The sequence below is a fragment of the Bos grunniens genome, chromosome 10, assembly GCF_055505025.1.
Source record: "Bos grunniens cultivar Pamir isolate PY7600 chromosome 10, Bosgru_T2T1.0, whole genome shotgun sequence".
NCBI classification, from domain to species: domain Eukaryota; kingdom Metazoa; phylum Chordata; class Mammalia; order Artiodactyla; family Bovidae; genus Bos; species Bos grunniens.
The window spans coordinates 82,038,595-82,063,514 of record NC_141174.1 but is presented as its reverse complement, the minus strand read 5'-3'; the positions used below and the strand labels follow the sequence as shown (position 1 = coordinate 82,063,514).

At 40.9% G+C, this 24,920-nt stretch overlaps 1 protein-coding gene across 8 annotated transcripts in view; it reads left to right on the top strand.

Annotated features, from left to right (window-relative positions):
* REC114 (REC114 meiotic recombination protein) overlaps positions 1–24,920 on the top strand; it is a 194,127-nt gene that overhangs the window by 125,891 nt on the left and 43,316 nt on the right. The gene's annotated exons all lie outside the window — the stretch shown is intronic.

Below are 24,920 nucleotides of genomic sequence, written 5' to 3'. Positions count from 1 at the left end.
CTGACTCTAGCTGAGTGACCATACCATCATGGTTATCTAGATCATTAAGACATTTTTATAGAGTTCTTCTGTGTATTCTTGCCACCTCTTCTTAATATCTTCTGCTTCTGTTAGGTCCTTACCATTTCTGTCCTTTATTGTATCCATCCTTACATGAATTGTTTGCTTGATATTCCGTTTTCTTGGAGAGACCACTAGTCTTTCCCATTCTGTTGTTTTCTGCTATTTCTTTGCAGTGTTCATTTAAGAACACTTCTTATTTCTTCTTGCTTTTCTCTGAAACTCTGCATCCAGTTGGGTATGTCTTTCCCTTTCTCCTTTGCCCTTCATTTTTCTTCCTCAGTTATTTGTAAAGCCTCCTCAGACAGTCATTTACCTTCTTGCATTTCTTTTTTGGGGGGATGGTTTTGGTCCCTGCCTCCTATACAGTGTTACAAACTTCTGTCCATCAGTTCAGTTCAGTCGCTCAGTTGTGTCCGACTCTTTGCGACCCCATGAATCACAGCACGCCAGGCCTCCCTGTCCATCACCATCTCCTGGAATTCACTCAAACTCACGTCCATGGAGTCAGTGATGCCATCCAGCTATCTCATCCTCTGTCGTCCCCTTCTCCTCCTGCCCCCAATCCCTCCCAGCATCAGAGTCTTCCAACGAGTCAACTCTTCGCACGAGGTGGCCAAAGTACTGGAGTTTCAGCTTTAGCATCATTCCTTCCAAAGAACACCCAGGGCTGATCTCCTTCAGAATGGACTGGTTGGATCTCCTTACAGTCCAAGGGACTCTCAAGAGTCTTCTCCAACACCACAGTTCAAAAGCATCAATTCTTCGGCACTCAGCTTTCTTCACAGTCCAACTCTCACATCCATACATGACCACAGGAAAAACCATAGCCTTGACTAGACGGACCTTTGTTGGCAAAGTAATGTCTCTGCTTTTTTGAATATGCTATCTAGGTTGGTCATAACGTTTCTTCCAAGGAGCAAGCGTCTTTTAATTTCATGGCTGCAGTCACCATCTGCAGTGATTTTGGAGCCCCCCAAAATAAAGTCTGACACTGTATCCACTGTTTCCCCATTTATTTCCCATAGTTATTCAGTAAAAAGAAGAGGTGGAGCTGACTGTGGCTCATCTTATGAGCTCCTTTCTACAAAATTCAGGCTTAAATTGAAAAAAGCAGGGATTCCTGTTACCATTCCAGAAAAATGTATCCATTAGCTTCTGACTAAAGGGATGTTTACAAGCATTGGGTTCACATCTAAATCATTTTCTAAAGTTGAAAGCTGTCAGTCCTCAGGTGTTTCTGTAAGTTTTTCAGCATCCTGGAAACCCAGTGTCCTTCATATTATTTATTGAGTTACTAGGGTTTTGTTGGTATTATTGTCATTATCTCTCTAGAGTAAGAATATTCTATCTATAAATGTATGTTGAGATGTTTTTTCTTGATTTGAAAATGGGTTTTGTTGGAATATAGCTTATACACACTGAATGTACTGATTGAGTTCACTGAGTATTGATCAATGTATACAACAATATAAACCACCGTCAGAGTCATGATAGGAAACATTTCTTTCATCGCCATAAACTTTTTCATACCCTGTCACCCCTCGCCCCAGGCAACTGTTTTGTCTTTTTGCTCTGCTTTCTGTCACTACAGATTGGTTTTGCCTTTGCTAACAATTGCTGTAAACAGAACTATATAGTACGTACTCTTTTGTGTCTGGCTTCTTTTATACATCACAGTGTTTCCAAGTCTTGTCCACGCTGTTGTGTGTATCTTGTCCTCTCTTGTCACTGATTAGAATGTCATTTTATGAGCGGTATCACATTTGTTTATCCATTCACCTGTTGATGGATATTGGGTTATTTCTTGTTTGGGGCAATTATGAGTAAAGCTGCAGTGAACATTTATGTACATGAAGTCTTTGTGTGGACTTATGTTTTAATTTCCCTTGGGTAAAACCTGAGAATGAAATTGCTAGGTTGCGTGGTAAGTGAATATTTAACTTCATAAGAAACTGCTCTACTCTTCCTCAAAGTGATTGCATGGTTTTGCTTTCCCAAAAAGTCTGTTTGATAGTCCATGTTATTCTGTACTCTTGCTAGCAAGCACTTTGTATTATCAATTTTTATAGCTTTAGGTATTCTAGTGTCTGGGTAATGGTATGTCATTGTGGTTTAATTCTCATTTTCTGAATGACTAATGAAGCACATCTTTCATATGCTTGTTTGCCAGGTTAAGAAACAAACATTTTATTGAGGTATAGTTGACATTGTAACATTCTATCAGTTTCAGGTATGCAATGTTGGTATGTATTGTCATACATACAATACATACATTGGTATGTATTGTCTAATAATCACCACAGTAAGTCTAGGTAACATCTCTCACTCTACATGGTTATAAAATTTTTTCCTAAGATAGCAACTCTTAGCAACTTTCACATTCTCAATACAGTATTGTTCAGCTGTAGTCATGTTGTATGTTACATCCCCATCACTTATTTATTTTATAACTGGAAATTTGTACCTAATAAACAGCATTTTGAGAAACCCCAAAACCTCTCTTATGTTCTCTTCCAGTCACTATTATAGACCACCACTTTCCCAAAAGCTAACCACCATTCTGACCTCTAACAGAACAGATTACTTTTGCCTGTTTTTGGACTTTGTATAAAGTGAATAATACAGGACTCTCCTCTGTCTGGGTTCTTTCACTCTTTATTATATATATGAGACTTGTCCTTATTATTGTTTGCATTTGTAGATTGTCTGTTCTCATTTTGGAATATGTCACAATTTGCTTAGAAGTTGTATTGTTGATGATGTTTGAGTTACTTCCAGTTTTTAGCTATTAGAAGTATACTGCTGTGAACATCTTAGTATATCTCTTTTGGTGACCACTTGTTGGAGAACACTCTTGAGAGTCCCTTGGACTGCAAAGAGATCCAACCAGTCCATCCTAAAGGAAATCAGTCCTCGGTGTTCATTGGAAGGACTGATGTTGAAGCTAAAACTTCAGTATTGATTTTGGCCACCTGATGCAAAGAGCTGACTCATTTGAAAAAACCCTGATATTGGGAAAGATTGAAGGCAGGAGGAGAAGGGGACGACAGAGGATGAGATGGTTAGATAGCGTCACTGCCTCAGTGAACATAAGTCTGGGTAAACTCCGAGAGTTGGTGATGGACAGGGAGGCCTGGCGTGCTGTGGTTCATGGGGTCGCAAAGAGTGGGACACAACTGAACGACTCAACTGACTGACTGACTGACTGTATATTTCTGTAGGATATATATGACCAGGAGCAAAATGGATGAGTTTGAAGCAAAATGGATGAGTTACAGAACACTTCTCAAACTTTAATGTTGATAATAATTACCTGGACTCTTAGTAAAATGCTGAATATGAATCAGCAGGTTTGGGGTATGGTCTGAGATTTTGGTATTTCTGACAAATTCCTAGGTGATGTGTTGCTACTAGTCCATGGACATCCTCAGAGGGAAAGTTCAGAGAGCATGCCTACATGAAGCCTTGGTAGATACTGCCAGAGAGCTTCCCAAGGTGACTGTGCCAGTTTACACTCCCACTAATAATGAATGAAAGCACTCCACGTTCTTGACAAAACTTGGCATTTGTTTTTATTTTGGCAATTTGAGTAGGTGTGTAGTGATGTCTCATTTTGGATTGAATTTGTATTTTTCTTATTACAAATGAAATTGTATGTTTTTTCTTACATTAATTGGTCATCTGGATATTATCTTTTGTCAAGTATCTGTTGAAATCCTCTCATTTTTCTATTAGGTTATCATTGATACAGTTCTTGCTTCTGTTACTACGTTTTTATTCCGCTTTTATGCTTTTTATGATTCTGTGATCACATTTTTCTTCTTATTATGACTCATTTCTTCCAACTCTCACTGATTTTTGTCTTAGCCAAACTTTAGCTTGTTATTCCAATATCGGATCTTTCATCTCTTGTCTCAAAAAAGGACAGTTTTTAAGAATTTTGTTAAATTTCACACAGGCAGTTTTAATTAAAGCTTACTTCTGTTTCTCGATTTGTTTTCCCCCTCAGTGGGTGTTTCGCTAGCCACAGGCCGTGGTATGCTGTAGTCACTCATCCGCCTTCCTGCTACTTCTGCCCACTGTTTATGGGAGACATTCTTAAACTTCCTAGATGGCCATTTGGTGTGCTGCAGTACCCGTCCTGGGCAGTTGTTTCCAGTGCCCTTGGTTGGTAGTGGTAACCTGGATTCCAGCTGGAGGGATTCTTATTTTCTCCCTGTGGACCACCTTTTCCCTAGCTCTTGTCCTTCTTATTGGTGTTTTTGCCAGTATTGCTTCTGCTTTCTCTCTGAGTCACAGCACTTCTTTTCAGGAAGATAAGTCACTAGTTGACTCTTGACATTGTTCTTCCATCCAAATCTATCTAACATGTCTTACAGAAATTCTTCAACAGTTTCGTCATGTGAATGGCATCCATTCCTAGCTTCCAGTATTGATGTTCTCTCCTATTTTAGACTTGTTTTGGCATTTTAAATGTGCTGGGGTGAAAGTGTGAGTTAAATGCCCATATTCAAGAGGTTCTCATCCCTAGAAGTATAAAAGCTTTTAGGTTATTTTTCTAATTTTTTCCGACTAAAACAGTATTCTGCCAAAGTATGCCTTTTCTCCTTTGCATTTTTCTGAGAGATTTGGCTGTTCATGGTATTTCAGATGAGCTTATGTCTTAGTAGTTGGGTGATCTATTGTCAGTGGGCTAGAATATCCAAATACAAATCAAGAACATTTATGTAGATAAAAGTAATCCGCTTACTATAGTGGATCTGACAAATGAGGCACTCTAATTGGGTGATCTTTGACCTAAACCTGAGCTACTTTGTTATACTAAGTGTTTTGTGGAAAGTGAGTGTATCTCTAGCTTCACTGATACGGTAATGACTCTGATAGGGAATTTAAGGCCTTATCTAGCCTGCTGTGCTTTTAAAACTATAATTATACTTTGGTTCTGTAGCACATCGTTGTGGTCTTTCTATGTATTTTTTATCCTTTCTTCAGAGACTAATTACTGACAATTTTAAAAAGTGCTTCTATTTTATATTTAGTATGAAAATCCTAAGCGTACAAAGCCACTAATACTGACCATTTCTTCTTTTTCTCATCTTTTCTCTAAAGTGAGTCATAAGTTGGGAATAATACTTTTGAAAAACACTAGCTACTCACAAAGAGTTATTTTGGCACTTAAAACCCGAGTGCCTTCCTCTCCTCCTTTTTTCATTTCCTAATATCTGAGTCAAATTTGCCAGATTTCATAGATTGTGTCTTTATTTTTAGAGCTCCCATTTAGTTTACAAGATTTGTAGTTTGGAAGGAAAAGTGCCTCTGGGGGGCTAAATTCTGGTCGATTTGTATTGCATAATGTTGAAAGTCTCCATTAATGTGTAGCTTGCAGGTATCTGTGGTATGTTTTACTATCAATGTCATAACTTCAAACAGAACATGGTAAATACCATGGTCTTAAATTTTCTTTTACAGTACAAAAAAAAAGTCTTTAAAAAGTTTTCTTCTTATCATTTTTGAATGTAACAAAATAATTCTTGTATGTCCCTATTACCCTCCTATCAAATTACATAGCATGAGTTTGGTCATAGTTCTCAGCTAAGCTTTTGGATTTCCTTATCTTGTTAAGACATTATAGAATTTAGTCTTTCTGAAAACACATCTTTGGTATAAATTTTTTTTCCCCACATTGATCAAGTCTACACTAGTTTCAATAGAATCAACTTTACTTGGATTCCTTTAAAATAGCAAATCTTTTATTATTATTATTGGAGACCAGTTGTAATTTTTTAGATCACTAATGTTACCTTCCCTAGTAGCTGGGTTTCCCTGGTAGTTCAGCTGGTAAAGAATCTGCCTGCAGTGCAGGAGACCCTGGTTTGCTTCTTGGGTTGGGAAGATCCCCTGGAGGAGGGCATGGCAACCCACTGCAGTATTCTCGCCTGGAAAATCCTATGGACAGAGGAGTCTGGCAGGCTGCAGTCCATGGGGTCACAGAGAGTCGGACACAACTGAGTGACTAAACACAGCAATATTAGCAAAGAAACAATGAGCAGATTTTACTTTGACTGTTACTGTTAATACTTAAACTCTTCTTTTTTAACCTTTAAAGCAGTTTAATACTTGTGAATGTTTAATACTTTGGTGGAACTTGTTCAGTTCAGTTCAGTTCAGTCGCTCAGTCGTGTCTGACTCTTTGGGACCCCATGAATCACAGCACTCCAGGCCTCCCTGTCCATCACCAACTCCCGGAGTTCACTCAGACTCATGTCCATCAAGTCAGTGATGCCATCCAGCCATCTCATCCTCTGTCGTCCCCTTCTCCTCCTGCCCCCAATCCCTCCCAGCATCAGAGTCTTTTCCAATGAGTCAACTCTTCGCATGAGGTGGCCAAAGTACTGGAGTTTCAGCTTTAGCATCATTCCTTCCAAAGAAATCCCAGGGCTGATCTCCTTCAGAATGGACTGGTTGGATCTCCTTGCAGTCCAAGGGACTCTCAAGAGTCTTCTCCAACACCACACTTCAAAGCATCAATTCTTTGGCGCTCAGCCTTTTTCTACAGTCCAACTCTCACATCCACACATGACTACTGGAAAAACCATAGCCTTGACTAGACGGACCTTTGTTGGCAAAGTAATGTCTCTGCTTTTCAATATGCTATCTAGGTTGGTCATAACTGTCCTTCCAAGGAGTAAGCATCTTTTAATTTCATGGTGGAACTTGTTAAGGAGGCACAAATTTATATACTTGAAGCCAAGAAAATGCAGTTAGTTCCAAATGGTGAGGTTTAGATTATAAGCACCAGCACCATAATCTTAAAAAAAAAATCTTTTTATTTGGAAATAATTTCAGACTTGCAAAAAAGTTGCAGAAATACTACATGAAATTCCTGTATACCTTTCACCCAGCTTCCCCTTAACATTTAACATGTGTTGTTTAGTCACTAAGTCATGTCCAACTCTTTTTCGACCACATGAACTGTAGCCCTCTGTCCATGGGAGTTGCTAGGCAAGTATACTGGAGTGGGTTGCCATTTCCTTCTCCAGGGGATTTTTATGACCCAGGAATTGAGCCTGCATCTCCTGCATTGCCAGGCAGATTCTTTACCTCTGAGCCACCTGGGAAGCCCACATTTAACACAGGACAGTGACCAAAAGCAGAAGTTGACCTTGACACAATACCATTAATTAACAGATCTCGTTCTTACTTCGCCAGCTGTCCCACCATCCTTTCATTGGCCCAGGGTCTAACCCAAGATCCTACATTGCATTTAGTTGTCATGTCTCCTTGAGCTCCTCTAGTCTGGGACAGTCTTTGTCATTTATGACTTCTACTGGACAGTTATTTTGTTGAATGTCTGTGAAAGACAAGAGATGTTTGGCCTTTCTCAGTTCATCATCCTAGACAGTACATGATGTTGATATGTCTCATTACCAGTGATGGGAACCTTGATTACTTGGTTAAGGTGGTATCTACCAGCTTTCTCCATTGTTATGTAATTGTAACATTATTGTTTCTCCCTTTAGAATTAATAAATGTCTTTTGGAGAGACATTCTGAGGTATCCAAGTTTCCTGTTTCTTATCGTACTTCTGTCCACTCATTTTAGCATCCTTCAGTGATTCTTGCTTGCAATGGTTATTTCTCGGTGTTTGTCAAATGGTAACTTTATGATTTTTTTCTACACTTAGTAGTTGAAATTCCCTTATTTTTAAAAAAAGGTTTACCCTTATTTATTTATTCATTTGATTATATCAGTATGGACTCGTGGATATTCACTTTATTCTATAGATTGCTGTTTATTTTGTCACCCTTATGGCAGAAAGTGAAGAGGAACTAAAAAGCCTCTTGATGAAAGTGAAAGAGGAGAGTGAAAAAGTTGGCTTAAAGCTCAACATTCAGAAAACGAAGATCATGGCATCTGGTCCCATCACTTCATGGAAAATAGGTGGGGAAACAGTGTCAGACTTTATTTTTCTGGGCTCCCAAATCACTGCAGATGGTGACTGCAGCCATGAAATTAAAAGACGCTTACTCCTTAGAAGGAAAGTTATGACCAACCTAGACAGCATATTGAAAAGCAGAGTCATTACTTTGCCAACAAAGGTTCTTCTAGTCAAGGCTATGGTTTTTCCTGTGGTCATGTATGGATGTGAGAGTTGGACTGTGAAGAAAGCTGAGCGCCAAAGAATTGATGCTTTTGAAGTGTGGTGCTGGAGAAGACTCTTGAGAGTCCCTTGGACTGCAAGGAGATCCAACCAGTCCATTCTGAAGGAGATCAGCCCTGGGATTTCTTTGGAAGGAATGATGCTAAAGCTGAAACTCCAGTACTTTGGCCACCTCATGCGAAGAGTTGACTCATTGGAAAAGACTCTGATGTTGGGAGGGATTGGGGGCAGGAGGAGAAGGGGACGACAGAGGATGAGATGGCTGGATGGCATCACTGACTTGATGGACATGAGTCTGAGTGAACTCCGGGAACTGGTGATGGACAGGGAGGCCTGGAGTGCTGTGATTCATGGGGTCGCAAAGAGTCAGACATGACTGAGCGACTGAACTGGACTGAACTGAACACCATTTTATGAGTTAGACTATCAGGATTTTTAAATTTCCTCATGTACCGTAAAATTCAACTTTAGGCAAAATATCCAACTATTCTTACCTTCACTGCCTTCAGTCATAAAATGGAAATACTATCTGCTCTGCTGTATACAAAATAGTTTTCCAAACTATAAAATGTGATACAAATGGTAATAGTGTCAATTATTTTAAATGCCTATGGTTATTTAGAGATCAAAGGCTGTTTTCAGGGGCAGTCTTGAGAGTTAATTCTTTTAGACTGTTCACTGTTTTCTACAGGGAGCACCAAGAATGAAGGTGACCAGAAGAAAGCCAAAAATAAATCATAGAAATACAGAGCAGCATGTATTCTCACATTCTGCCATACAGTAAATACCTTCTCAGTTCCCTAGAATATTACACAATAGTAAGTGTATTTCTTTGACTATTAGTTTTGAAAACTCCCTTGTTTCATATAACAAAATATATCACCAGCTTAAACGTGGCTTATAAAAACAACATTAACTTGGTTTTTCCTGTACCTCAAACTGTTGCTTGGTTTGGAAATGTTATTTGTCTCTGAAGCACTTTATTAATGGACGCATGAAGCACACGGGGCCGTAAGGTGCTGTGCATGCTGCTGCTTTCGGCTTTTTCCCCCAATTTGTTGTGTGAGTCTTTTTAGATAGTGATGACAATTCTGTGTGCAGAAGTCCTTGATGTGACTTTCTCTTATTTAGTTTCTGAATCAATATATATGTCCAATGCCCGGGATCATTTATTCCTCCATCCTGTTTGCTCTAGGTGTTTGGAGGATCTACTGAATGCTAAATTTGTGGTTTAAGATTTTATTTTATTTTATTTTATTTTATTTTTGTCTTTGGGGATGAAGGTTTTATTTCCTCCTGTCAAAACAATCAGGCAAAAAATAGTAGACAAAACTGCTAAGTAGGTCGACTTGCCTGAGCATGGTGAGGTGGCAAATTGTAATGAGATTTCCTGACTTCAGCAGTTACTAGTGCTGGGAACAGAGGGTAGAAATAGCAGTATTTGGACTGCAAATAGTCAAGGAAGGATAAATGAGTTTCCACTTTGTTCAACATTTGTAACTGAGGAAACAGAAGATTTCGCACCATGAAGTGTTTTTTTTTTCTATTTCATGTTAACAAATATGGCCAAATAAAGACATGGACCCAGAATGAAATGAAGAGGTCACAGGAAATGATTATATTGATGGGCATTGGCTATTTCGGTTGCCATCTTCTGTGTTCTTGTGCAGGAGACTAGACTTGCCACCTTGTTGTATGTGTATGTTTATGAGAGCTAGAAAGAAGTACAGAGGCTGTCAAAGGTTGCTGTTTTGTGCCAGTTATTTGTAGGATGCATGTTTTATAAAATCCACGGAGACCTCAAAATCAACAATAAATGCTATAAACTTCAAACTTTGTGGTTTAGCTTAGCTTTTGGTTTTAGCTTGGACTTTCATCTTTATTTTTTTGAAAATTGGTCTTTGGCTGTTTACGTGTTTGCATGGTGGCACTCAGCTGAGCTCCCCCCGTTGCAGTGCCATTCTAACCTGGTCTGCACAGTGAGGACATCAGGCTGTCTCGTGGAACACCTGCTAAGGTGTTGACACCGCTAAGTCAGTTTACTCAGATTTCTTTCATTTAGTGGAACTGAAACCCCTTAGGAGGAGGAAGTACTGTGGAAAAATATTTTTTAATTGCTGCAAGGCCATATGGAAAATTTTTAAATAGAAATGTTAAATATTCACACAGAAATTCAGTTTGTTGCTGTCAAATTCAGCCCTTCATGCTGAATCATTTGGCTTGATTGACAAAGAATCATCAGATACTTTTTAATAAATTATGTTTAAAAACAAAATATCTTTAACACTTGTGTTCCCTTCATCTTTATTACCACTCTCTCAAGTTTAGGCCCTCATTATTGCTCTTCTTTTTTAATTAAAAGTTTATTTTGAAATAATTACAGATTTTAGGCCCTGCTTATCTTCTGCCGGGGTTATTTCAGTAGCCTTCCACTGATCACTTTTCATCTCTTATTTAGTGTCTGTACTGTTATCTGAGTAATCATTCTAAAACCCAAGTCTGATCACATCATTCTCTTCCTTATGGTTGCTTCAGTGGCTTGCAGTTGCCTTAGGATAAAACCTTCCTGGGTAGAATGCAAGGACTTTAATGATCTGGACCCTGCCTGAATTTTCTGTCTTTAACTCTTGCACTTCCTCAAATGACTTTTGATTCCATGGAAACTGTAGTTTTACTTGTCTTTTGCCTTTTAAATGTCTCTGCCTGACATGCTCTTGTTTAATTGTCTCACTGATTAGCTCTTATTCATGCTTCAAGATATAAGTTAAACTTTTTATTCTGCTGCTGCTGCTAAGTCGCTTCAGTCGTGTCTGACTCTGTGCGACCCCATAGATGGCAGCCTACCAGGCTTCCCCGTCCCTGGGATTCTCCAGGCAAGAACACTGGAGTGGGTTGCCATTTCCTTCTCCAATGCATGAAAGTGAAAAGTGAAAGTGAAGTTGCTCAGTCGTGTCCGACTCTTAGCGACCCCATGGACTGCAGCCCACCAGGCTCCTCTGTCCATGGGATTTTCCAGGCAAGAGTACTGGAGTGGGGTGCCATTGCCTTCTCCGAAACTTTTTTTTCTAGATATTGTCAAACATACACGAAAGTAAAGAGGACAGTATAATGAACACCCATGCATCCATCACCCAACTGCAGATGATTAACAGCAAATCCTTCAACTTTTTGTTCCAATCAGTCTTTATTGAAGTCTCCATGACCTCCTTAGGCAACATGAGCTGCTCCTGTCCTGTGTTCTCCTTGGTACCAAGGCCATTCTGCTCTTAGAAGCCTTCTAAGTTGATATAATTGTGCCATGCCATAATCAGTCCTTAAGTTGTCTTCGTCTCTTTGCAACCCCATGGACTATAGCCCACCAGGTTTCTCTGTCCATGGGATTCTCCAGGCAAGAATTCTGGAATGGGTTGCCATTCCCTTCTCCAAGGGATCTTCCCAACCCAGGGACTGAACTTGCGTCTCCTGCATCGCAGAAACCCCTTGTGTTTCCATATTATGGCTTAAAATGTAAAAAGCATAAAAATTTATCAGATCAGATCAGTCGCTCAGTCATGTCTGACTCTTTGCGACCCCAGGAATCGCAGCATGCCAGGCCTCCCCGTCCATCACCATCTCCCAGAGTTCACTCAAACTCACATCCATCGAGTCGGTGATGCCATCCAGCCATCTCATCCTCTGTCGTCCCCTTTTCCTCCTGCCCTCAATCCCTCCCAGCATCAGAGTCTTTTCCAATGAGTCAACTCTTTGCATGAGGTGGCCAAAGTAGTGGAGTTTCAGCTGTAGCATCATTCCTTCCAAAGAACACCCAGGACTGATCTTCAGGATGGACTGGTTGGATCTCCTTGCAGTCCAAGGGACTCTCTAGAGCCTTCTCCAACACTACAGTTCAAAAGCATCAGTTCTTCGGTGTTCAGCTTTTTTCACAGTCCAGCTCTCGCATCCATACATGACTACTGGGAAAACTATAGCCTTGACTAGATGGACCTTTGTTGGTAAAGTAATGTCTCTGCATAAAAATTTATAGGAAGGTCCAAAATAAATGATGAAAGTTTATCCTATGGGTCTTTCCAGTCTTATTGAGGAAGGACAGCATTGATTCACTTTTAAGAAAGCTGATTTCATGGTTTATTTTTCAGAATAAATGTTTCATTTAATGGAGAGCAGATGCAAAGATGCAGCATAATCATTGGAGCAGTAAATACTTAAATATATACAATTCAAGAATAGAGTTTATTTTCTTGTGAAATGAGTTTTGTTAAGATCATATTCTGTAAATACCCTCAGGATCAAGAGAGTTCTGCTGTGAAAAGTATTGCACTAAGAGTGATGTTAGGAAGGAGAGAAGGTAATTTTGATTTATGCGGGCTTTATGCTTGTGTGCTCAGTCTCTTGAGCCATGTCCGACTCTTTGCCACCCTATGGGCTCCTCTGTCCATGGGATTCTCCAGGCCAGGATACTGAGGTGGGTTGCATGCCCTCCTCCAGGGGATCTCCCCTACGCAGGGATTGAACCCACATCTCCTGTGTCTCCCACACTGCAGGTGGGTTCTTCACTCACTGAGCCACCTGGGAAGCCCATACAGACTGTAACATTCTATATACTTTCTGGATGCCATGTCATTATTAAGAAACAAATATTATGGAAAAAATGAAAATAAAATAGCAAGCTGAAGACTAAATTTCCACAGTAACATTTTATCCCACTAATTAAGGTTCAGTTCAGTTCAGTTCAGTTGCTCAGTCGTGTCTGACTCTTTGCGACCCCATGAATCGCAGCACGCCAGGCCTCCCTGTCCATCACCAACTCCCGGAGTTCACTCAGATTCACGTCCATCGAGTCAGTGATGCCATCCAGTCATCTCATCCTCTGTCGTCCCCTTTTCCTCCTGCCCCCAATCCCTCCCAGCATCAGAGTCTTTTCCAATGAGTCAACTCTTTGCATGAGGTGGCCAAAGTACTGGAGTTTCAGCTTCAACATCATTCCCTCCAAAGAAATCCCAGGGCTGATCTCCTTCAGAATGGACTGGTTGGACCTCCTGGCAGTCCAAGGGACTCTCAAGAGTCTTCTCCAACACCACAGTTCAAAAGCATCAATTCTTCAGTGCTCAGCCTAGATTTCACTTAAAGTTTTAGTACTGAAAATCTGTCACAGAATTAAAAAAACTGAAAATTTTGTGTTAATTTTGTGTTGATTTTGTGAAATTGTAGCCAGTTCTTTACATTACCATTCCCTCCCTCCCAAAACTATTTGCAGACTATTATTTGAAAAAGGATGATCCCTTCAAGGCATATGTTGGTAGTGAAGTTAAGTAATTTTGCTTTTTTCATTTAAAAGGCATTACAGAAGATTTAAGGGTTAAAGATACTTTATTATGAAAATAGTTCAAATAGAAAAATGTAGGAAAAAAATAAAACACCTTGCACCCAGATTCAGCCAGTCTAATGTTTTTCTATATTTGCATCAATTCTTACTGAAATCGATTACGTTGACTAGAGAAATGCAAATTTAAACACCAGTGACATACCATTATATGTCTGTTAGAATGGCCAAGATCAAACAAAAACTACGATAGGAACTATTTGTAAAGATGCAGAGTAGATGGAGTTCTCACACTTTGCTGTTGGGAATTCAAAATCATGCAAGGGCTTAGGCAAAGAGTTTGGCAGTTTCTTATAAAGTTAAATATATGCTTACCGTATGACCTAACTGAAGGCCCTTAGATATTTACTCAAGTGAAATGGAAACCTATTTTCACATGAAAATTGGTTCACAAGTGCTTACAGCAGCTTTATTTATCACCCTAAGCTGGAAAGAACACAAAGCCTCTCAGTCACTGAATGCATAAACAACACTGTGGTACATCCAGGTAGCCCTGTCCACACACAGTCCTCTGTGTGCTGATGCACACAGCAGCGTAGGTGAATCTCGAGCGCATTTGGCGAGTAAAAGCAGCCAGCGAAGGAGAGGGCCTACTGTGCCGTTCCCTCTACCTGATGTTTTGCCGTGGTTGTTTGTCAAGCTCATAGTACTATAAATTTTAAAATGTAGATTTTGCTGTGTGAATTACAGCTTAATAGTTATGACTTAATTTTCTCCCATCTTTTAATGGTATAACAAAAACATTTATAGAATAAAGTGCTACAATGCCTGGAATGCACTTCAGATTTGGCAGTTTTGAACTATAGATTAAATAAAATTGGCTATGAGTGAGTTCTTGTTGGATTGAAGGATGAGTGCATGAATTGTTTGTTTTACTGTTCTCTCTACTTATATATGTGCTTGAAATGCCCTGTAATAAAAATTTTTAGTGTTGCTTATCTGATGGATGTGGAATGGGATCTCATGTTTAAAATATTTATTTTCCTAGTTATAGTGAGCTTTAGCATTTTTTAGATTAGCAACTCAGGATTCCTCATCTGTGAATTGCCTTTTTTTTGTACCGTGCCCATTTTCGCATTAGCTTGTTTGTTTTTCACTCATCAATGTTAGACCTGTACGTATTCTGGATAGTAGTCCTTCGACATGGGCTCGTATATGGGTTGCAGATTGCTTTTCCCTGTGTGTCATTCAGTTCAGGTCAGTTGCTCAGTCGTGTCCAACTGTTTGCAACCCTTTGGACTGCAGCACACCAGGCTTCCCTGTCCATCACCAATTCCCAGAGCTTGCTCCAAACTCATATCCATCCATTGAGTCAGTGATGCCATCCAGCCATCTCATCTTCTGTCATCCCCTTCTTCTCCTGCCTTCAATATTTCCCAGCATCAGGGTCTTTTCTAAGGAGTCATTTCTTCACATCAGGTGGCCAAAGTATTGGAGTTTCAGCTTCAGCCTCAGTCCTTACAATGAATATTCAGGACTGATTTCCTTTAAGATTGACCGGTTTGATCTTGCAGTCCACAGGACTCTCAATAGTCTTCTCTAAAACCACAGTTCAAAAGCATCAGTTCTTTGGCACTCAGCTTTTTTATAGTCCAACTCTCACATCCATGCATGACTACTGGAAAAACCATAGCTTTGACTAGACGACCTTTGTTGGCAAGGTAATGTCTCTGCTTTTCAATACATTGTCTAGGTTGGTCATAGCTTTTCTTCCAAGGAGCAAGCGTCTTAATTTCAAGGCTGCAGTCACCATCTGCAGTCATATTGGAGCCCAAGAAAATAAAGTCTGTCACTGTTTCCATTGTTTCTTCATCTATTTGCCATGAAGTGATGGGACCAGATGCCACGATCTTGGTTTTTTGAATGTTGGATTTTAAGCCAACTTTTTCAGTCTCCTCTTTCACTTTCATCAAGAGCCTGTTCAGGTCTTCTTCACTTTCTGCTGTAAGGGTGGTGTCATCTGCATATCTGAGGTTGTTGATATGTCTCCCGGCAGTCTTGATTCCACCTCGTGCTTCATCCAGCCTGGCATTTTGCATGATGTACTCTGCATATAAGTTAAATAAGCAGGGTGACAGTATACAGCCTTGATGTACTCCTTTCCCGATCTGAAACCAGTCCATTGTTCCATGTCTGGTTCTAACTGTTGCTTCTTGACCTGCATACAGACTTCTCAGAAGGCAGGTCAGATGGTCTGGTATTCCCATCTCTTTAAGAATTTTCCACAGTTTGTTGTGATCCACAGTTTGTTGTGATCCACACAGTCAAAGGCTTTGACGTGGTCAATAAAACAGAAGTAGATGTTTTTCTTTGTAGCTGAAGATGGAGAAGCTCTATACAATCAGCAAAGACAAGACGGGGAGCTGACTATGGCTCAGATCATGAACTCCTTATTGCCAAATTCGGACTTAAATTGAAGAAAATAGGGAAAACCACTAGACCATTCACGTATGACCTAAATCAAATCCCTTACATTATACAATGAAAGTGACGTACATTCAGGGGATTAGATCTGATTACAGAGTGCCTGAAAAACTATGGATGGAGGTTCGTGACATTGTACAGGAGGCAGAGATGAAGGCCATCCCCAGGAAAAGTGTGCCACTGGTGTGTTCTGACTAGTTTATGGTGGCTTTACCTGCATGTAAGTTTCTAGTTTTTACATAGGTGGATTTATCAATGTATTTGTGTTTGTGCTATTATATCTTGCTTCAGAAATGCTTCTGCAGAAATATTTTCATATCCATTTGTTTTTCAGTCTTTCTGGAATTTCTCTTTGTGTATAGTGTGTTGTAGGAACACAGAGTTGGTTTTTTGTTTTTTTTTTTTTCTATATGGATAACCAGTTGTCCTTATACTGTCCTTTTCTTACTGTCCATCCCTGGGCTGCCTGCTGACGTTGGTTACCTTCCTGGCTGTGGTCCTGCTTGGCAGGAAGAATCCTGCCTTACCTTCCCACTCACAACTAGCCGTTGTTTCCCCTCGCCTTGAGTGTCTTTAGATAGCTTGAGATTTGTGCTCTTTAGCTTTGTTTCCCCTCAAAGTTTGGAAATTGGGCATTTAAAATTCTTCCTCAGAAATATATTTTTGGAGGAAGGCAGGGAGAGGAGCAGATTACTGCTTATTTTACACATTGGGCTGCCCTGGAATGATCTGTTTACATTGCTTTTTGTTATTTATTTAAGCATTGATTATACATCTATGGTGCATAAAAAAAACTTATGGATTTTGTTAGAGAATATAAGCCTTTTATTGTATTCTATTTTAATTTGGACTAAGAAACCCTGGACCTTGGGCTGTCTAAATTTCTACAACAAAATTTCATTCTTTTCTGTAGCCAAACTAAGTCACATTGTGTTCCTCGGTCGTGCCACATCCCTTACTCCTCTGTGCATTTGTGTCTGCTGTCCTCATTTTCTAGGATGACTCTTTGCCCCCTTCCCTGCTTCGTGTTCCCTCGCTCACTAGGATGTGAGTTCTCATTGTCATACTTCTCCTTTAATTGCACTTACCTTGCACTGTTCCTACAATGTCGTAGGAGCCCCTGAGTGAATGATCCTGCATTCACCGTTTGTGGTGTTCTTCATGTATCAAAGTTTTAAATTTCTCTATAATTTGATTTGGCATTTGGTCAGTTTGTTTACCAGTTAAATATGTATGTGTTATTGGTCAGGACCTACTATGTATACTTAACCTGTTTATCTCAAATTTGCTAGATCCACCAAGATTCTTATGAAAAGAGTTTTTTTCTTCCTGTTGCTGTGTATATACATTATCTGACCATCTCTCTGGTGCAAGCTGGTTGGGATCCTTTTACAATTATTATTTTTTAACCAATGCCCTTTGTCCTAAATAGAGCCATTTCTTACCCAGTGTTCAGCTCTGGTTCCCTGTCTTAACTTGGTTATAGTTCATAGAAAAATTCTGATTATATCTTGCTTATTGTAGCTCTTTAACATTGTACTCCTTAATTTGAAAAGGCTTTCTTTTTATTTTTATTCCTACTGATGGAGCATTTGAGGAGGGCATGCCTGAGAAATGTGGTTTGTATAGAGAACATCCTTTCCAAACTGAAAAGAATTAATGCCTGACTGCTGTTTTTTTTTCTTTTCATAAATAAATGTTTTTGTATTGATTTAGTCCTTTTATGCAGAAAACTTATAGTAGGCCCATAAATTAAAGTTAAGGAAAGCCTTGTTATTTCTTAGAAGCTGAAAGCTCTCCTGTTCGCATCTGGTCTTTTGTCACACGCATTCTCTAATAATGGAAGATAGAACTGAGAAATGGGGCTCTGAATTGTGGCCCTTCTCGTTTGAAAAAGCTTTGCCACATCGTCTTGTTTCTGTTTTTAATGTCACTTAGTATTATCTAAGCTGCACTGAAATAGCAAGAGGTGGTATACCTAGCTCAGGTGGCTCACTGCACTGTTATAATTACTACTACTTGTGAAATCTAAAAGTTAAAAGTTTAAAAAGATGCCTGTGGTGCGGATACAACATGGCTGAAGTGCCACTAGGAATGATTTCAACGGAAGTGCTGTATTTAATACTTGAGGAACTAGATCAGAAATTAATATCAGCAGTGAATAATGTGGATATACTTGGTTATAGTTTAATTCAGCCATATTTATTTCTTTATCAAAACTAAATCCATTCATTTGTAGAATCATGGTTGTAACAGTAAATCTTTGAGGGTATAAATGTAAATGAATGAAAGTGAAAGGAAGTGAAGTCGCTCAGTTATGTCTGAACTCTTTGCGACCTCATGGACCGTAGCCTACCAGGCTCCTCTGTCCATGGGGTTTTCCAGGCAAGAGTGCTGGAGTGGGTTGCCATTTCCTTCTCCAGGGGATCTTCCCAACCCAGGGAATAACTAAAGGTGTTTTGTAAATCCTGTCTTACTTACATGCCTGAGAAACCAATGACTGTGTCAAACTTAGGTGCCCCTTAGGAGATCAAAAGCGATACAGGTCTAAGAGAAGGTACTTATATAAATTTCTGAAGTTAGAAACTTAGAAAGGATTTTCTAAATTACCAAGGAAAAGATCAAGAGATACTGACTGTATAAATGTGGAAAACTTTGGCACGTCCAGTGAAATCCATTGTCGTTGCCCAGTCTCCTAGTCGTGTCCAGCTCTATGCGACCTCATGGACTGCAGCACACCAGGCCTTCCTGTCCCTCACCATCTGCCAGAGTTTGCCCAAGTTCATGTCCTTGCATCGGTGATGTCATCCAGTCCTCTCATTCTCTGACATCCTCTTCTCCTCTTGCCCTCAATCTTTCTCAGCATCAGGGTCTTTTCCAATGAGTCTGCTCTTCACATCAGGTGACCAAAATATTGGAGCTTCAGCTTCAGCCTCAATCCTTCCAATGAGTATTCAGGGTTGATTTCCTTTAAGACTGACTGGTTAGATCTCCTTGTTCTCACAGTAAGTATACTGGGGTGGTTTGCCATTCACTTCTCTAGTGGATCACACTTTGTCAGACCTCTCTACTGTGACCTGTCTGTCTTGGGGTGGCCCTACAGGGCCATAGGTTCACTGAGTTATACGAGCCCCTTCGCCACGACAAGGCAGTGATCCATGAAGGGGATAAAATCCATAAGCAAATCAAAAAAAATTTAAAGTGGTGTAAGGAAGGCCACTCTAAATCAGATATAGAAACCCAGAATCTATAAAAAATTGATAAAGTTTTGCTGTATTAAAAAAATAAAAATTTTCTGCATGGATAAAATGGCCATAAAGTTTTTTTTGTAAAAAAAAAAAAAAGAGGAAAAATGACAAACTAAAAATAAAAAATTTTCAAGTTAAGACCAAGTGTTCATTTCTTGGATTATATAAAGAATGTGAACAGTTCAGTTAATAATAAATTATAATCCTGTTTGAAATGGGCAAAGGATATAAAAAGATTATCCACAGAAATGGAGACTATGTGTACACTTTAGATAAAATATATCATGTATGTGTATCTGCTTATTTATCTAGAGGCTTTATAAAAACTTGGTTTCAGTGGTTGCTCAGGGAGGGGAAGTGGGTGGCTGAGGACAGAGAAAAGAAGAGGACTTACTAATTTTTAATTTACCATTTTAAAAAATTGGTTTTAAATGAGTATTACCATAGATAAGCACAGTCCAATAGAAGTACTTCTGATGATGAAAATTCTTACTGTCCAGTATGGTAATAGCCACATATGCCTTTGGAATCAGCTTTTGGAATGTGGTTAGTTTAACTGAGGAGCTGAGTTTTTAATCTCATTAAGTTTATTACTTTTAATTGAAGTATAGTTACTATAATTTAGGGGCTTCCCTGGTGGCTTAGAGGGTAAAGTGTCTGCCTGCAATGCAGGACACCTGGGTTCGATCCCTGGGTTGGGAGGATCCCCTGGAGAAGGAGATGGCACCCCACTCCAGTACTCTTGCCTGGAAAATCCCATAGATGGAGGAGCCTAGTAGACTACAGTCCATGGGGTCGCAAAGAGTCAGACACAACTGAATGACTTCACTTTCCTTTTCCTTTAGAGTTACTATATTATGATACAGGTATACAATATAGTGGTTCACAATTTTAAAGGTTATACTCCATTTATAGCTATTAGAAAATATTGGCTCTGTTCTGTGTTGTACAGTTTATCTTTGTAGCTTACCTTATACTTGATAGTTTGTAACTCCCTGCCCTAAGCCGTGTGTAACCCCTCCTCCCCTCCCTACTGGGAACCGTTAGTTTGTTCTCCATATCTTAGAGTCTGCCTATTTGTTGTTATGTTCACCAGTTTCTTGTACTTTTTAGATCACACATGTAAGTGATATCATGCAGTATTTGTCTTTCTCTGACTTTATTTCACTTAGCATAATACCGTCCAAGTCCATCCTTTCCTTGTTGCTACAGATGGCAGAATTTCATTCTTTTTTATGGCTGAGTAGTATATATTGTTGGAGAAGAAAATGGCAACCCACTCCAGTTTTCTTGCTTGGAGAATCCTGTGGATGGAGGAGCCTGTTGGGCTGCTGTCCATAGTGTCGCACAGAGTTGGACACGATTGAAACGACTTAGCACGCATGCATGCATTGGAGAAGGAAGTGGCAACCCACTCCAGTGTTCTTGCCTGGAGAATCCCAGGGACGGAGGAGCCTGGTGGGCTGCTGTCTGTGGGGTCGCACAGAGTCGGACACGACTGAAGCGACTTAGCAGCAGCAGCAGCAGATATTGTAGTAAATATGTTGCATATATACACCACATTCTCTTTATCCATTTGTCTTTTGATGGCTACTTAGATTGCTTCCATATCTTAGTGACTGTAAATAATGCTGTTGTGAACATTGGGGAGCATATATCTTTTTGAATTACTGTTGTTGGGTTTTTTTGAGATATGCACCCAGGAGTAGAATTGCTGGGTCTTATGGTAGTTCTTTTAGTATTTCGAGAAATCTCCATACTTTTTTTTACAGTTGCTGCACCAATTTACATTCCCGCCAAGTGTATGAGGGTTCCTTTTTCTCCACATCTCACCAACATCTGTTATGTATGTTCTTTTTGATGATACCTCTTCTGACAGGTGTGAGGTGATATCTCGTGGTGGTTTTGTGTTTCCCTGCTGATTATTAATGCTGAGCCTCTTCTCACGTGCCAGTTGGCCATCTGCATTTCGAAGAGGATCTACTCTTTACTTGAAATGCTTTCTAACATTTTGGCTTTTTTCCATTATATATTACTCTATCTGTGTGTATACACGGAGAAGGCAATGGCACCCCACTCCAGTACACTTGCCTGGAAAATCCCATGGATGGAGGAGCCTGGTAGGCTGCAGTCCATGGGGTCTCTAAGAGTCAGGCACGACAGAGTGACTTCACTTTCCCTTTTAACTTTCATGCATTTGAGAAGGAAATGGCAGCCCACTCCAGTGTTCTTGCCTGGAGAATCCCAGGGACGGGGGAGCCTGGTGGGCTGCCGTCTATGGGGTCGCACAGAGTCGGACACGACTGAAGCGACTTAGCAGTAGCAGTGTGTATACATATGCATATGTGTATTTTTTGTGTTAAAATAGAGATACAGAAACATTTCCCAGGGAGACAAGGTTGCTACCAGGCTGAGTCCTAAGAAAAAGTAAATTAAGGTAGACCAACAAAACTTTGGAGAATATATTGATGAATGAAGTACCCCATGCAGTGGAAATGAGACAGCATTCTGGGCTGAAGCTTACTCAAAGAGATGTTGTGAAGGATTTGTATAAGCCCCCAAGGTGCTATAGTTTTCTGAGACCACACCTATGGATTCCACTGCTCCCAGCAGTTTTTTGGGGGCGGGGGTTGAGAGAACTTCACCAGAGCAGAGGTGTCTTCTATGTCTTTAGACCTTCGTCTTAAGAGATTTCAGGTCCTTAATAGTCCGTAAGATTTCTTGGCAGTTTATGATCTTCAAAAGTCTTCTGTTTATAAACTAGATATGTAGGTGTTTATATACTTCACCCTTCCCACTTATTCCTTTGCACACCATAGAAAAGAGCTGGGTTTTATTCTGAGATAGTGTTACCAAATTCGGCCTGTGTGCCTGACGCACCATGAGGCCCATCAATACTAAATGTTAGAGTTTGGAACAGAGGAAGATTCCTACAAGGAGATGAGTGCTCATGCCCTAAGAACCCCAAAGTTACTGAAAGCTTTCAGCAAGCTCCTTTCAAAGCAAAAGGTGAGGGAGAGGCGTGATTGGTTGTTGCAGACTTCTTGAGGTCAGGTCATGGTCGGGTAACAATGTTCCTGTAAACCTCTACCAGATGAATGTTATTCTCTGTCCTGACGAGAAAGGGTAAAGTCCCAAGGCACAGCTTTCACCCTCCAAGGTCCTGGTCCTGACGAAGGGGAGGCAGAGCTCAGTTGGCAGCTCCTTCAGGTCCAGGTTCCCACATCCTGCCCAGCTGTCGTCCCTGAGGGAACCAGGCACCCAACCCAGACTGGCCCTCATTCTCCTCAGGCTGCACAAATGGGAGACCCCAGGTATTATAGACTGCAGCCCAGGCAGATGGCCACTGCTGGTAGGTCGCAGAGAGAGGGATGAGACGTTCACTGCTCCTCAGGGCCTATGCTATGCTAAGTCACTTCAGTCGTGTTCGACTCTGTGAGACCCCATAGATGGCAGCCCACCAGGCTCCCCCGTCCCTGGGATTCTCCAGGCAAGAACACTGGAGTGGGTTGCCATTTCCTTCTCCAATGCATGAAAGTGAAAAGTTAAAGTGAAGTCGCTCAGTCGTGTCTGCTTAGCGACCCCATGGACTGCAGCCTACCAGGCTCCTCCGTCCATGGGATTTTCCAAGCAAGAGTACTGGAGTGGGGTGCCATTGCCTTCTCTGCCTCAGGGCCTGGGTCATGGCTAATGGAGGGCCTTAGTGAGGGCTCTGGAGGTCTGCAGGATATAGTCCCAGTCTGTTCCCTGGGCCCTCCAACTCACCCACTGGCCCACGGCTGGGTGAACAGTAGGGGCCTCCAGCAAAAGACCGGAATCTGCCTCTTACCTCACTCTCCACCTGATGACCACCACACCACTAAGCCTTGACTGAATCACTTCCCCAGTGGTCCCTCATTGACAGTTGCCAGTGGGCAGGGCCCACTGTGGCACTGACCAGTAGCTGAGCAGGACACTAACAGGCACTCATTGATGGTTGGTTGCTTGTGGGTGGGGCCCACTGTGTCGCTGACCAGTAGCTGAGCAGGACACTAACAGGCACTCATTGATGGTTGGTTGCTTGTGGGTGGGGCCCACTGTGGCGCTGACCAGTAGCCGAGCAGGACAGTAACAGGCATTCATTGACGATTGGTTGCTTGTGGGTGGGGCCCACTGTGGCACTGACCAGTAGCCGAGCAGGACACCAACAGGCACTCATTGACGATTGGTTGCTTGTGGGCCCTCTCTGGCGCTGACCAGTAGCCAAGCAGGACACTAACAGGTACTCATTGACGGTTGGTTGCTTGTGGGTGGGGCCCACCGAGGCACCGAGCAATGGCTGAGCAAACCTTGTTCCCTAGCAACAGGTGCAGAGTAATGAGGCACAGCAATGGCTGCCTGCTAAAGGCTGTTCTCATCCTGCTCTATTACAGGAGGACATTTTTGAAGGATTTTAAACAGGGGAGTGACAGTTGTGATTTTTTAAATGAAAATTATCTCACAGTTGTGCAGCAAAAAGGCTGGATGAGCAAGAAGATACTTTAGGAAGCTAGTTACAAATTAAGAAAATGGTGGCCCTTACTCAGATGATTGGAGTTGATTCAGTGGGTTGATTAAGGAGATATTAAAAGTAGAATCAGTAACTAGTGGCAGGTTGGAAATGGCAGTGGTAGAGAGGCAAGTGACGGGGAGCGTCTAGGTTTCTGGCTTAGCTGAAGCTGGCATCCTTCGTTCTGGTTAGGGGGCTCCAGAAGAGAGCCAGCCTGGCAGCGGGTGTTTGTGATTACTACAGCTCTGGTTCTGGACAGTCGGAATTTGAGGTGTCTTTGAGACACTCAAGCAGAGATGTCAGTTCCATAAACATTCTCTTTGCTGTTTAACAGTTAAAGGGGTTCTTTGAAGGTCATAGAGAGGTCTGCACTAGAGATAAGATTTGGGAATCACAGACTTTTAAATAGTAATTGAGGCTGTGGATGTGGTGAGAATATCCTGGGGAGGGGATAAAAAAAGATGAACAATGGAAAGAGGAGGTTGAGGAGATTAAGATAGCAAAGGAGGTGGCAGAGAAGGAGCTGTCAGGGATAGGAGGAAAGCTGGGAGAGTGTGGGGTCATAGAAGCCAAGGCAGTTGTGTTTCAAAAAGGAAGAGGGGGTCAGCTATGGTGAATACTGCCAAGACATTGAATAGGAGTAAGATTTTTAAAAATGAGTTAATTAGTGTGTTGTTAAACAAGAAGATGTGGAGTTTTGAAAATGGTGTGACAATTGGACAGGGAAATCTGGATAGATAATTGAACTCTTAAAAAGAAAATTATGTTTGCTTTAATCCATGTATTAATTAAATTCTTTGGGTTGCAAATAACAGAAACCCAACTCAATCTCCTTTAAACAAAATGACTTATTGCCCTGTGGAACTCTCATGTCCAAGGATAGGAGTGGCCCCTGGGACCTTGAATCTAGGGGCTCCAACAGTATCATTAGCTGTGTAGATGTGTGTTTCTGTGTCTCTATCTTTATCTCTCAGCTCTGCTTTCCTCTAAGGAAGGATTTCTCCTGGTGGTCCCTGGCAACGTAAGGCCTTTTTTTTAACCCTTACAATTCCAATGGAAAGAGTATCCCTCCTTCCCAGTTTTGGCAACAACCTCAGGGTTTACTTGGATTTTTCT